The 14,443-nt window shown below is 45.3% G+C and overlaps 3 long non-coding RNA genes across 18 annotated transcripts; all 3 read right to left on the minus strand.

The window, feature by feature from the left end:
• Positions 1 to 202: 202 nt before the first annotated feature.
• Positions 203 to 2,329, minus strand: LOC137037982 (uncharacterized). 2 transcript variants are annotated; one of them, XR_010897334.1, is made up of 5 exons: positions 2,119 to 2,329; positions 1,947 to 2,026; positions 1,145 to 1,315; positions 851 to 940; positions 203 to 449 (listed from the first exon to the last, which is right to left on the minus strand). It is a non-coding gene; the product is annotated as an uncharacterized lncRNA (long non-coding RNA). The 2 variants fall into 2 exon arrangements; XR_010897333.1 differs by having other exon boundaries at positions 203 to 940; positions 2,119 to 2,317.
• Positions 2,330 to 2,924: 595 nt separating this feature from the next.
• Positions 2,925 to 7,924, minus strand: LOC137038364 (uncharacterized). 12 transcript variants are annotated; one of them, XR_010897473.1, is made up of 8 exons: positions 7,829 to 7,924; positions 7,535 to 7,624; positions 6,930 to 7,121; positions 6,478 to 6,551; positions 6,052 to 6,236; positions 4,561 to 5,807; positions 3,828 to 3,961; positions 2,925 to 3,148 (listed from the first exon to the last, which is right to left on the minus strand). It is a non-coding gene; the product is annotated as an uncharacterized lncRNA (long non-coding RNA). The 12 variants fall into 12 exon arrangements; XR_010897472.1 differs by having other exon boundaries at positions 6,930 to 7,133; XR_010897476.1 differs by having other exon boundaries at positions 7,780 to 7,919.
• A 2,227-nt stretch (positions 7,925 to 10,151) lies between these two features.
• LOC137037983 (uncharacterized) lies at positions 10,152 to 14,140 on the minus strand. 4 transcript variants are annotated; one of them, XR_010897336.1, is made up of 6 exons: positions 13,759 to 14,140; positions 13,157 to 13,360; positions 12,705 to 12,778; positions 12,279 to 12,463; positions 10,788 to 12,034; positions 10,152 to 10,188 (listed from the first exon to the last, which is right to left on the minus strand). It is a non-coding gene; the product is annotated as an uncharacterized lncRNA (long non-coding RNA). The 4 variants fall into 4 exon arrangements; XR_010897337.1 differs by lacking the exon at positions 10,152 to 10,188 and having other exon boundaries at positions 10,677 to 12,034; positions 13,759 to 13,848; positions 13,968 to 14,133; XR_010897338.1 differs by lacking the exon at positions 10,152 to 10,188 and having other exon boundaries at positions 10,678 to 11,762; positions 11,837 to 12,034; positions 13,759 to 14,128.
• Positions 14,141 to 14,443: the final 303 nt, after the last annotated feature.

Genomic DNA, 14,443 nt, shown 5'->3' on the forward strand with positions numbered 1-14,443 from the left:
TTCCGAATCCTTCGGGATTCGGATCCTGGATTTTCATTCCCCTAACCCTAACCCTAACCCCTAACCCTAACCCTAACCCTAACCCTAACCCTAACCCTAACCCTAACCCTAACCCTCTAACCCTAACCCTAACCCTAACCCTAACCCTAACCCTAACCCAGACAAAATGGGTAATGAGCAGATTTAACAAAAGGATGTTTAAGATCCCTGCACCTCTGACCCATGAATCGTCTAACTGCGTTTACCTGGCTTTCTGTTCAAGATGCAGGAGACAATACGTCGGCCAAACGAAAAATGAACTCCGTGTTCGGGCTTATCAACATGCACACAACATTTTGCATGCCGTTGATAAGCGCCGACACCTCGTTCAACACTTTCTGGCCCACGGGTTGTCCTCGTTCAGAATCACCGCACTCCAGTCGGATCCAGCGTGGTCCCTAAAGGAGAGACTCAGGGCAGAAAGCACCTGGATCAGACGCTTGGACACGGTGTACCCGAGAGGCCTTAATGAGGCCTAGATTATTATCCTTCTCTGTACTTACCGTCATGATGATCTGGGCACACCCGTATCACGCCTAAACCTACCCAGATACCCCTGACTAATAAGTATATAGACATACCCACTCACACCTAAACCTACCCAGATACCCCTGGCTAATATATAAATATATAGACATACCCACCCCACACCTAAACCTACCCAGATACCCCTGGCTAATAAATATATAAACATACCCACATCACCCCTAAACCTACCCAGACACCCCTGGCAATGTCACCAGGGTGTCTACAGCCCTCTCATCATGCTAACCCCCACCACAAAACCCTACCTAAAACCTACCCCTCTTACCTGGGGTCCAGATGGGTCAACCCTCGACTCCGCACCCCGCGTGGATCCAGCCCGGCCTGGCGTACCCCTCGTGGACGTAGCCCTGGATTCCTGCAAAAAAACAGAGAAAAAAATGATGAGTGGCTATATAAAATATAGTGTGGGTTAAATAACATAAATGGTTAATATAGTAAATAAATAAATAAACTGATGTGATGATACATACTTATCTGGCTTATAATAAAAAATAATGAAATTTATTATACATATAATGGCACTAGCAGGACATGGTAACGTTGTTGGCTATCTTTGGACCTGGGCCGCCTTTAGTGGTCAGTAGAAGGCTGGACCGTGCACAACCATTTCAGGGACCTTAGGGTCCCTGATCTTGGATTTTTCATTCCCCTAACCAAGCCCGCGCCGCCGCCTCTGAGCTTCTGGTGGGCCCTGGCTCGATGATGGCCCATACCGTATGCGTCCTGTTTCCTGGAATAAAACAATATGCTACTATTATTATATATCCACATATAGAATTAGATACATATACATTGCCATTACATTGAGTGGGTATCGAGAAGGATAATTTTTATCATGTTGAAACACTATTTTCCTTATCACAACATAGGAAAACATGTTATAAAATATATTTGTCATTTAATATTTCGGTCAGTTAATCTGACTGTTTTTGACAACACTAGTTCAAGAAAAGAAAAACAGGGTTCTAAATGTACATTTCCACATATTGTTCACCACATCTATTTTTAATAATATGTTTTGTGGTACATTTCAATTATAAATCCTTGTTTTCAGAATTTTCTGGGATGTTTATGACTGTTTTTTAGCGACTTTGTGGGTTTTATATTATAAAACGATATCGTCCCGCGCAAAACGATATCGTCCCGCGCAAAACGATGTCGTCCCGCGCAAAACGATATCGTCCCGCGCAAAACGATGTCGTCCCGGTCGAAAAAACGATGTCGTCCCGGTCGAAAAAACGATGTCGTCGCCGAATCCACTTGCAAAAACATACATTGCAAATTTATTTCGTCCATACTCTTTTTACAGATGGAAAATAAAAAATATTTTAGTCATAAATCCTCATTTTCAGAATACTTACCGACCATTTGGACCATTTATAACATGGTTTTAATGTACCACTGTCGCCGTGGAGATGACGTCATCCGATGTCGTCCCTCTCTCCAGTCATAATATAAAATAATATCCCACTCTTATTCTAAACTTTATTTATTAATTATATCATATATTTGTTCTAACCACTATATACTTACCTTTCGCTGTCCTTTACTAATTTTATCCTGTTCAGAAGGGCTTTTAATCCATATTTGGTCTTCCCTTCTGCTCCAGCACGAGCCTATATAAAGGGGGCGCGCATTCAGGCGCGCTCATCAGTTCTCTCGTGTTCTGACAGCAGACGGTCGCAGCCTTACCGCTCTTCCTCCGCAAACCAACTAAGAGTTATCATTCACACCTTGTTGAGTCTTTATTAGAAATATATTGAGTAGAAAATATATATATTTATATACACATTATATTCTGTACATATTATAGTTTATACATGTGATTTTTTATATAGATATATATTGAAGTCTCATATATTTCTTTATTATTTTATTTGTTATATTAAATATATAGTTCAAGTCTAGCCTGAAGAAGGTATTATTTGTTTACCGAAACGTCGCGAAGGACTTGAACACTTGGCCATTTTGTTTTTTCTTTTTGATTCTTTATTTCATTTTAATTTTTATTTGTTCTAACTGTTCCTATTTCTACAAAAAAACACAAAAAATACAAAAAAATAAACAAAAAAATAAAAAAACCCCACCAAAAAAAGTTCTTTATATATTGCTATCATGGATAATTTTCGGGGCCGTCTGAGACAGAGAAATGCCCCCCGTCTCAGAGTGAGACACGTTAGTGTCACACCAAATTTTAGAGACCACAACCATCCACCCATGCACACACCATCACGCCCTTATGTCGACGAGCGTAGTTTCCCATACAGGAGACCATACAATACCGCTCCACAGTCCCAGAAAAGAAATAAAAAACAGAAAAGGGGAAAGAGACAAAAAAATAGGGATTTCACAAATTTTAATGGTTTTCCAGAGGCTTCTGGACTTAACCTTAGGGAGGCGTCCAGGACTGGACCCCCCACACGTTTCCCTGCCCAGTACCACCAGGGACCCAGAACGGTCCCCTTCCGTAATTACGGTGGTCAGTCTCGAAATTTTGTTCCACCTCGGGTTAACACTCCTCGTTATCCCACCAGTAGGAACATCCAGCGACAACACTCCCCACCTAAAAAAACAAATGGGACAAAACAAGGGCATTTTAGAGCTCAAAAACAGATGAGACAAAACCCAGATTTTACACCGGCACCACCACAATTAAAGAAAACCATTAAGCTTTTCTATGAGCTCATCCGTCTCATACACCATCTAAAGAATGTCACTACAAAGGTGGAAAATAATCTACCTATCACGTTCTCTGATTTGACCGATCTCCTCATTGAGACAGTGAGACCAGCATTTACCAACGAACGCGTGGCACAATTGTTACAGGGCAATGCAAAAAATTGGTGCTACACCACGCAGTTAATTCTGGAACAACATTATGAATCTACCATCGAATTAACTCTCGAAAAAATCCGCACCCAGACCAATCGAGATGACTGGTCCGAAGCCTTTGAAGTGGCCTCACACTGGGCTAACAGAAATTACAGAGGCAGAGTTAGCGCTGAAGCCATTGAGCAGGCGGAAGCTCTAATTACAGCGGAACTTCCGCCTAACGGTGACACTTCGACACAGAATGTCGAAGCAGAGCCTCCAGCGAGCGAACCCCCTCGCACTTACGCCTCAGTGGTCGCTTCCACCAGTCGGGCTCTTTCACAGACTCGACCGCAACCTTCAGACCGTCCCCCCGTTAGTGCCAACCCTGTAAAAGAAAATGTTAGCCACCAAAACGTGTCAGTACAAACCTCTCCTACACTCTGCCCGCAGCAGCGCGCTGTCACACCCCCTCCAGCCAGAGGGGACTGGTCTTTTGAGGACGAAGCACCTCCTCAGGACCTCCACGAAGCCCTTCAGCCCATACAGGCTGGGGCTCTGGAACCTATAGAGCAGAGAAAAAAGACACATAAGAGCCGTCACCTATCACGGGTGGCGGAAAACTCTTCCACCGTCTCGGTGCTTCAGAGCCGCCACGACATAATCGGGGCGGAAATCTCTGATCAGACTCCATCTCCACAGAGCTGTCACGAAAACCCTGTGATGGAACTCTCTGTTGGGACTTCCCCACTTCGGGAGGTGGACCCACGGGTTAACAATATGGCGTCCACTCCACGAAGGGAAGAAGCTGTACCGGAATCTGATGGCCCAAATCGCCCTCAAAGATCACCCTCACCTCTTTCATTGTTCCTTAAAGAACTTGAACCTCTGGCAGGCCCAAACCCAAAGCGGGTTGAGCAGGGTGAAACTGGTGCTTTAAAACAGACATCATTGATTGATCTAGATACAGTTGAGTCACCATCGGCACGACAAGCAATACTGCCTCCAGTAACGGCATCACAGACCGTGACATCACCCACGGCTGCCGATAGTCCTGCTTCTAGCTCCCTGAACCGCCCGCTACGTCATATTAGCACAAACAGAAAATTTATAGATTGGAGCTTGACAATTAAAAAGAAAACAGTCATAATTGGTGACTCTAACCTGTCAAGGTTCCCCCAACATGATGATCCTGACCTCCAGATTGACTGCTTCCCGGGGGCAAAATTCCAACACGCGAGCAACCTGTTGGAAAAGGCTACGGTCTCTGTGGTCCCAGATCACATCATCCTAGCCTTTGGGATAAACAATAGAAAACAAAGGCACAAATTGAGAGCCATCGCAGAGATTAAAAAAGCCTATCAAACAGCGAGAAAGTACCTGCCACACACAGCTGTAATAGTGCCACTAATTAACTTTTCCAGAGCACTACCGCTGGCCGAACGGGAGATGATAGAGCACATGAATCACTTCATCAGTAAAAATATGAATTTCATCCCCCTTCTGGCAGCGACACACTTCCGAGTGGAGAATGACGGTGTCCATTGGAGGCCGGCTACGGCAAAGACACTGTTTTCCCACTGGATGGAACATTTAAACTTCTAATGCCCAAAAGCCCAAAATGTGGTTCTAAGAAACTCATTGTGAATCTATCAAAATCACTTACCTTAACACAAGACCAAACCTCTGTCTTAGAGAAGGGACTCTCTTTCATTCCCACCCCTCCCAAATGCCTAAAAAAAGAACTGTTGGCTGACATACAAGCTTACCATCGCAGGCTCAAGCTGGAATCATATTTTGAGGGCAAAAAGAACCATAAAGATAAGGTTCCTTTCACCCACCCATCTGGTTGGGAGCCCCCACTGTCCAGCCTGCCAAAAGAAATCGGCAAAACCATTAAAGCTGATAATTACGCCTTTAAGAGCCTTCATTGGGGCATCGGCAGAACCCCCAACCTCACTACTGGGGAAAAGAAAGCCCTAAAAGAGCTACGTGAAAACAATAGTATTGTCATCAAACCCGCCGATAAAGGCAACGCTACAGTCATTCAAGATAGGGCACATTATATAGGGGAGGGCCTTAGACAGCTGGCAGTAAGTGAGCATTACCGTCCACTCGAGGATCCAATCTTCCCAGAGACTGAAAAGGAAGTAAGAGGTATCTTAGAAGATATGGTGCACAAGAAAATCATAAACAACAAACAAAAGCAGTACCTGATGGGTGAGGGCCCACCCAGGCCGAGAATTTTCTATTTGTTGCCAAAAATCCACAAGGAACCAGAAAAGTGGAGCGTACCCTTTATAGTTCCACCCGGCCGCCCAATAGTTTCCGACTGCAATAGTGAAACGTACTGCACCGCAGAGTACATCGAATACTTCCTGAACCCTCTCTCGACCAGGCATCCAAGTTACCTTAAAGACACATACGATTTCATTTCAAAAATAAGCAAACTTAAAATTCCAGCCAATTCCTTTCTGTTTACCATCGACATAGACAGCCTGTACACCAATATTGACACCCCCACTGGCCTAAGGGCAGTCAAAAATTTCATGCAAAAATATCCTGACCCCCATAGACCGGACGAATATCTCATTAAATTATTGGAAATAAACCTCACGAAAAACGATTTCGAATTTGATTCTAAATTCTACTTACAGGTCAAGGGAACGGCCATGGGGAAAAAGTTTGCGCCGTCATACGCCAACATTTTCATGGCGGATTGGGAGCAAACGGCCCTCGCTTCCTCCGCCTTGAAACCGTTTGCGTATTATCGTTTCTTGGATGACATCTGGGGAGTTTGGACCCATTCGATGGAGGACTTTCTCGCTTTCATCTCGCATCTAAACACACACCAGGAATCCATTACAGTTAAGCACAGTATAGACAGGTCAGAGGTCAACTTTTTGGATGTTGTGTCTTACAAGGGGCCAAGGTTCGCAGAAACGGGTCACCTGGACTTCAAGGTCTACTTTAAAGAGACCGACACGCATTCTCTGCTGCATAGGGACAGTTTTCATCCAAAACACACTTTCAAGGGTATTATTAAATCACAGCTATTAAGATTTAAAAGAATCTGCTCACAGCCCAGCTCGTTCCAGGAAGCCACACGGACCCTGTTCCAGGCACTTAGGTACCGTGGCTATGGGAGATCCTTCCTGAAAAAGATTTTAAAACATTTTGATGAGCCAAAAAAACAACATACAGAAGAGACACACAATAGAGATAAGATCATCCCTCTAACGGCACTTTATTCCAAACAGTGTGTTTCTCTTAACTTGGCCATCAAAGAAAATTTTCTTAAATTTTTGGGACCCACAAAGTATCTCCAGCACCACAGGCCAATTGCGGCCTACAAACGCAATGAAAATCTCAAGGACATATTGGTCCAGAGTAAATTGAACACTCTCAAACCCCAGGGTCGCGTTGGTCGCTGCAAATACTTTGTACAGACAAAATGGGTAATGAGCAGATTTAATAAAAGGATGTTTAAGATCCCTGCACCTCTGACCCATGAATCGTCTAACTGCGTTTACCTGGCTTTCTGTTCAAGATGCAGGAGACAATACGTCGGCCAAACGAAAAATGAACTCCGTGTTCGGGCTTATCAACATGCACACAACATTTTGCATGCCGTTGATAAGCGCCGACACCTCGTTCAACACTTTCTGGCCCACGGGTTGTCCTCGTTCAGAATCACCGCACTCCAGTCGGATCCAGCGTGGTCCCTAAAGGAGAGACTCAGGGCAGAAAGCACCTGGATCAGACGCTTGGACACGGTGTACCCGAGAGGCCTTAATGAGGCCTAGATTATTATCCTTCTCTGTACTTACCGTCATGATGATCTGGGCACACCCGTATCACGCCTAAACCTACCCAGATACCCCTGACTAATAAGTATATAGACATACCCACTCACACCTAAACCTACCCAGATACCCCTGGCTAATATATAAATATATAGACATACCCACCCCACACCTAAACCTACCCAGATACCCCTGGCTAATAAATATATAAACATACCCACATCACCCCTAAACCTACCCAGACACCCCTGGCAATGTCACCAGGGTGTCTACAGCCCTCTCATCATGCTAACCCCCACCACAAAACCCTACCTAAAACCTACCCCTCTTACCTGGGGTCCAGATGGGTCAACCCTCGACTCCGCACCCCGCGTGGATCCAGCCCGGCCTGGCGTACCCCTCGTGGACGTAGCCCTGGATTCCTGCAAAAAAACAGAGAAAAAAATGATGAGTGGCTATATAAAATATAGTGTGGGTTAAATAACATAAATGGTTAATATAGTAAATAAATAAATAAACTGATGTGATGATACATACTTATCTGGCTTATAATAAAAAATAATGAAATTTATTATACATATAATGGCACTAGCAGGACATGGTAACGTTGTTGGCTATCTTTGGACCTGGGCCGCCTTTAGTGGTCAGTAGAAGGCTGGACCGTGCACAACCATTTCAGGGACCTTAGGGTCCCTGATCTTGGATTTTTCATTCCCCTAACCCTAACCCTAACCCTAAACCCTAACCCTAACCCTAACCCTAACCCTAACCCTAACCCTAACCCTAACCCTAAACCCTAACCCTAACCCTAACCCTAACCCTAACCCTAACCCTAAACCCTAACCCTAACCCTAACCCTAACCTGGAAATAGTAAGGAGAAGGGACTCATGGGAATGCGATGCTCAGCCAGGATTATCGAGCCATAACTCCTCGGGGTGTGGTTAGATTCGCTGGTGGAGAATAAATCAAGTTGTGGATTTCGTATTCCGGAGTTAGGGATAATGGTAGGGGGTGAGCAGCCTCATCAAAAACATGCGCCGGCCCGTGCACTTCTGCGTTCTTCCTACTCCAAACTGGATTAACCGATGAGGTTTTTCTGGGGGAAGGCGCGGCCTTTTTCAAAACCTAACCCTAACCCTAACCCTAACCCTAACCCTAACCCGTTGTAAGTGCCTGCTGCTCCAGATTATTCGACGGGACCCTGTAAAAAATTAAAAACAACATCAGTTTGTGCTAAAAACAGTTTATGAAGCATTATACAATGCTGAACGTGGGGATTGGTCGCTGGGTGAGGGGCCCCGCCCTCCTAGCCTATATAAGCTGGAGGGGACAGGGTCAAATTCCCTTTTGCCATTCGGGCTCGCCTGAAGAAGGCTAGATAAATAGCCGAAACGTCGCGATATGCCCGAAAACTTATATAAATATATATTATAAATAAACTGCCGGCATCATTTGTGGGTGTGATGCGTCCGAGCACATGGTTTATTTTTCTCCGTCCACATAGACGTTGAGACAGACCTATTTTAGGTCATAATATGGCAAATAAAATTATTAATAAATAAGCAGCCGGCATCATTTGAGGGTGTGATGCGTCTGAGCGCAATGTTTATTTATTTTTCTCCGTCCATACAGACGTCGAGATTAATTAGAATATGCCCCTTACCTGACACGCACTAAAACCTACCCCTGTTTTTTGGCACATACCCCTCCCTGAAATAGCCCGGGTCATCATAGCCCTAGCTGGGATTTTTTACAGTGACCACAAAAATGTCTTGACCATGCGCTGGCTTTCTTCGATAAAGTGTTGGCTGTCGTGTGTGATTTGGCTGTATGTGTGAGACTCGTGGCGGCCAGTACAACTCTGGACAGTGCATAACCGTTTCCGAATCCTTCGGGATTCGGATCCTGGATTTCATTCCCCTAACTCAGCCCGTGCCGAGGCGTCTGGACCTCGTGTTGACCACATACTTACCTGAATTGTACACGAAGGTGCCTACTTACCCGTTGTAAGTGCCTGCTGCTCCAGATTATTCGACGGGACCCTGTAAAAAATTAAAAACAACATCAGTTTGTGCTAAAAACAGTTTATGAAGCATTATACAATGCTGAACGTGGGGATTGGTCGCTGGGTGAGGGGCCCCGCCCTCCTAGCCTATATAAGCTGGAGGGGACAGGGTCAAATTCCCTTTTGCCATTCGGGCTCGCCTGAAGAAGGCTAGATAAATAGCCGAAACGTCGCGATATGCCCGAAAACTTATATAAATATATATTATAAATAAACTGCCGGCATCATTTGTGGGTGTGATGCGTCCGAGCACATGGTTTATTTTTCTCCGTCCACATAGACGTTGAGACAGACCTATTTTAGGTCATAATATGGCAAATAAAATTATTAATAAATAAGCAGCCGGCATCATTTGAGGGTGTGATGCGTCTGAGCGCAATGTTTATTTATTTTTCTCCGTCCATACAGACGTCGAGATTAATTAGAATATGCCCCTTACCTGACACGCACTAAAACCTACCCCTGTTTTTTGGCACATACCCCTCCCTGAAATAGCCCGGGTCATCATAGCCCTAGCTGGGATTTTTTACAGTGACCACAAAAATGTCTTGACCATGCGCTGGCTTTCTTCGATAAAGTGTTGGCTGTCGTGTGTGATTTGGCTGTATGTGTGAGACTCGTGGCGGCCAGTACAACTCTGGACAGTGCATAACCGTTTCCGAATCCTTCGGGATTCGGATCCTGGATTTCATTCCCCTAACCCTAACCCTAACCCTAACCCTAACCCCCCGTTAGTGCCAACCCTGTAAAAGAAAATGTTAGCCACCAAAACGTGTCAGTACAAACCTCTCCTACACTCTGCCCGCAGCAGCGCGCTGTCACACCCCCTCCAGCCAGAGGGGACTGGTCTTTTGAGGACGAAGCCCCTCCCCAGGACCTCCACGAAGCCCTTCAGCCCATACAGGCTGGGGCTCTGGAACCTATAGAGCAGAGAAAAAAGACACATAAGAGCCGTCACCTATCACGGGTGGCGGAAAACTCTTCCACCGTCTCGGTGCCTCAGAGCCGCCACGACATAATCGGGGCGGAAATCTCTGATCAGACTCCATCTCCACAGAGCTGTCACGAAAACCCTGTGATGGAACTCTCTGTTGGGACTTCCCCACTTCGGGAGGTGGACCCACGGGTTAACAATATGGCGTCCACTCCACGAAGGGAAGAGGCTGTACCGGAATCTGATGGCCCAAATCGCCCTCAAAGATCACCCTCACCTCTTTCATTGTTCCTTAAAGAACTTGAACCTCTGGCAGGCCCAAACCCAAAGCGGGTAGAGCAGGGTGAATCTAGTGCTTTAAAACAGACATCATTGATTGATCTAGATACAGTTGAGTCACCATCGGCACGACAAGCAATACTGCCTCCAGTAACGTCATCACAGACCGTGACATCACCCACGGCTGCCGATAGTCCTGCTTCTAGCTCCCTGAACCGCCCGCTACGTCATATTAGCACAAACAGAAAATTTATAGATTGGAGCTTGACAATTAAAAAGAAAACAGTCATAATTGGTGACTCTAACCTGTCAAGGTTCCCCCAACATGATGATCCTGACCTCCAGATTGACTGTTTCCCGGGGGCAAAATTCCAACACGCGAGCAACCTGTTGGAAAAGGCTACGGTCTCTGTGGTCCCAGATCACATCATCCTGGCCTTTGGGATAAACAACTGGAAACAAAGGCACAAATTGAGAGCCATCGCAGAGATTAAAAAAGCCTATCAAACAGCGAGAAAGTACCTACCACACACAGCTGTAATAGTGCCACTAATTAACTTTTCCAGAGCACTACCGCTGGCCGAACGGGAGATGATAGAGCACATGAATCACTTCATCAGTAAAAATATGAATTTCATCCCCCTTCTGGCAGCGACACACTTCCGAGTGGAAAATGACGGTGTCCATTGGAGGCCGGCTACGGCAAAGACACTGTTTTCCCACTGGATGGAACATTTAAACTTCTAATGCCCAAAAGCCCAAAATGTGGTTCTAAGAAACTCATTGTGAATCTATCAAAATCACTTACCTTAACACAAGACCAAACCTCTGTCTTAGAAAAGGGACTCTCTTTCATTCCCACCCCTCCCAAATGCCTAAAAAAAGAACTCTTGGCTGACATACAATCTTACCACCGCAGGCTCAAGCTGGAATCATATTTTGAGGGCAAAAAGAACCATAAAGATAAGGTTCCTTTCACCCACCCATCTGGTTGGGAGCCCCCACTGTCCAGCCTGCCAAAAGAAATCGGCAAAACCATTAAAGCTGATAATTACGCCTTTAAGAGCCTTCATTGGGGCATCGGCAGAACCCCCAACCTCACTACTGGGGAAAAGAAAGCCCTAAAAGAGCTACGTGAAAACAACAGTATTGTCATCAAACCCGCCGATAAAGGCAACGCTACAGTCATTCAAGATAGGGCACATTATATAGGGGAGGGCCTTAGACAGCTGGCAGTAAGTGAGCATTACCGTCCACTCGAGGATCCAATCTTCCCAGAGACTGAAAAGGAAGTAAGAGGTATTTTAGAAGATATGGTGCACAAGAAAATCATAAACAACAAACAAAAGCAATACCTGATGGGTGAGGGCCCACCCAGGCCGAGAATTTTCTATTTATTACCAAAAATCCACAAGGAACCAGAAAAGTGGAGCGTGCCCTTTATAGTTCCACCCGGCCGCCCAATAGTTTCCGACTGCAATAGTGAAACGTACTGCACCGCGGAGTACATCGAATACTTCCTGAACCCTCTCTCGACCAGGCATCCAAGTTACCTTAAAGACACATACGATTTCATTTCAAAAATAAGCAAACTTAAAATTCCAGCCAATTCCTTTCTGTTTACCATCGACATAGACAGTTTGTACACCAATATTGACACCCCCACTGGCCTAAGGGCAGTCAAAAATTTCATGCAAAAATATCCTGACCCCCATAGACCGGACGAATATCTCATTAAATTATTGGAAATAAACCTCACGAAAAACGATTTCGAATTTGATTCTAAATTCTACTTACAGGTCAAGGGAACGGCCATGGGGAAAAAGTTTGCGCCGTCATACGCCAACATTTTCATGGCGGATTGGGAGCAAACGGCCCTCGCTTCCTCCGCCTTGAAACCGTTTGCGTATTATCGTTTCTTGGATGACATCTGGGGAGTTTGGACCCATTCGATGGAGGACTTTCTCGCTTTCATCTCGCATCTAAACACACACCAGGAATCCATTACAGTTAAGCACAGTATAGACAGGTCAGAGGTCAACTTTTTGGATGTCGTGTCATACAAGGGGCCAAGGTTCGCAGAAACGGGTCACCTTGACTTTAAGGTCTACTTTAAGGAGACCGACACGCATTCCCTGCTGCATAGGGATAGTTTTCATCCAAAACACACTTTTAAGGGAATTATTAAATCACAGCTATTAAGATTTAAAAGAATCTGCTCACAGCCCAGCTCGTTCCAGGAAGCCACACGGACCCTGTTCCAGGCACTTAGGTACCGTGGCTATGGGAGATCCTTCCTGAAAAATATATTAAAACATTTTGATGAGCCAAAAAAACAACACACAGAATAGACACACAATAGACATAAGATTATCCCTCTAACGGCACTTTACTCCAAACAGTGTGTTTCTCTTAACTTGGCCATCAAAGAAAATTTTCTCAAATTTTTGGGACCCACAAAGTATCTCCAGCACCACAGGCCAATTGCGGCCTACAAACGCAATGAAAATCTCAAGGACATATTGGTCCAGAGTAAATTAAACACTCTCAAACCCCAGGGTCGCGTTGGTCGCTGCAAATACTTTGTACAGACAAAATGGGTAATGAGCAGATTTAACAAAAGGATGTTTAAGATCCCTGCACCTCTGACCCATGAATCGTCTAACTGCGTGTACCTGGCTTTCTGTTCAAGATGCAGGAGACAATACGTTGGCCAAACGAAAAATGAACTCCGTGTTCGGGCTTATCAACATGCACACAACATTTTGCATGCCGTTGATAAGCGCCGACACCTCGTTCAACACTTTCTGGCCCACGGGTTGTCCTCGTTCAGAATCACCGCACTCCAGTCTGATCCAGCGTGGTCCCTAAAGGAGAGACTTAGGGCAGAAAGCACCTGGATCAGACGCTTGGACACGGTGTACCCGAGAGGCCTTAATGAGGCCTAAATTATTATCCTTCTCTGTACTTACCGTCATGATGATATGGACACACCCGTATCACGCCTAAACCTACCCAGATACCCCTGACTAATAAGTATATAGACATACCCACATCACACCTAAACCTACCCAGATACCCCTGGCTAATAAATATATAGACATACCCACCCCACACCTAAACCTACCCAGATACCCCTGGCTAGTAAATATATAAACATACCCACATCACCCCTAAACCTACCCAGACACCCCTGGCAATGTCACCAGGGGGTCTACAGCCCTCTCATCATGCTAACCCCCACCACAAAACCCTACCTAAAACCTACCCCTCTTACCTGGGGTCCAGATGGGTCAACCCTCGACTCCGCACCCCGCGTGGATCCAGCCCGGCCTGGCGTACCCCTCGTGGACGTAACCCTGGATTCCTGCAAAAAACAGAGAAAAAAATGATGAGTGGCTATATAAAATATAGTGTGGGTTAAATAACATAAATGGTTAATATAATATAGTAAATAAATAAATAAACTGATGTGATGATACATACTTATCTGGCTTATACAATAATAAAATAAAAAAGAATGAAATTTATTATAAATATAATGGCACTAGCAGGACATGGTAACGTTGTTGGCTATCTTTGGACCTGGGCCGCTTTTAGTGGTCAGTAGAAGGCTGGACCGTGCACAACCATTTCAGGGACCTTAGGGTCCCTGATCTTGGATTTTTCATTCCCTTAACCCTAACCCGCAGGCCAGGAAGTAAAGATTGTGAAGGTAAGAACACTATTAACAACGTTGTTAGTGATGGTTTGATTTCCAGGTAGATGGGCTGGTAGAAGCTTGGTGTACAGGAATGTGCATCCGCCAGTCTGGCCTCTTCTCCCGAGAGGGACTGTTGGGGCCTAGCCTTTGTCCCGGGGCAGGTATCCTTGGTTTGAGGTGGTAGAAGGTGGTTTTCTGACGAAGGGCCCGAGTTGGTAGACGTTTCTCACGGGCCTTTTCCAGGCAGCTTGGAAACCTT

Source organism: Pseudorasbora parva, chromosome 13, assembly GCF_024679245.1.
Source record: "Pseudorasbora parva isolate DD20220531a chromosome 13, ASM2467924v1, whole genome shotgun sequence".
Classification (NCBI taxonomy): Eukaryota; Metazoa; Chordata; class Actinopteri; order Cypriniformes; family Gobionidae; genus Pseudorasbora; species Pseudorasbora parva.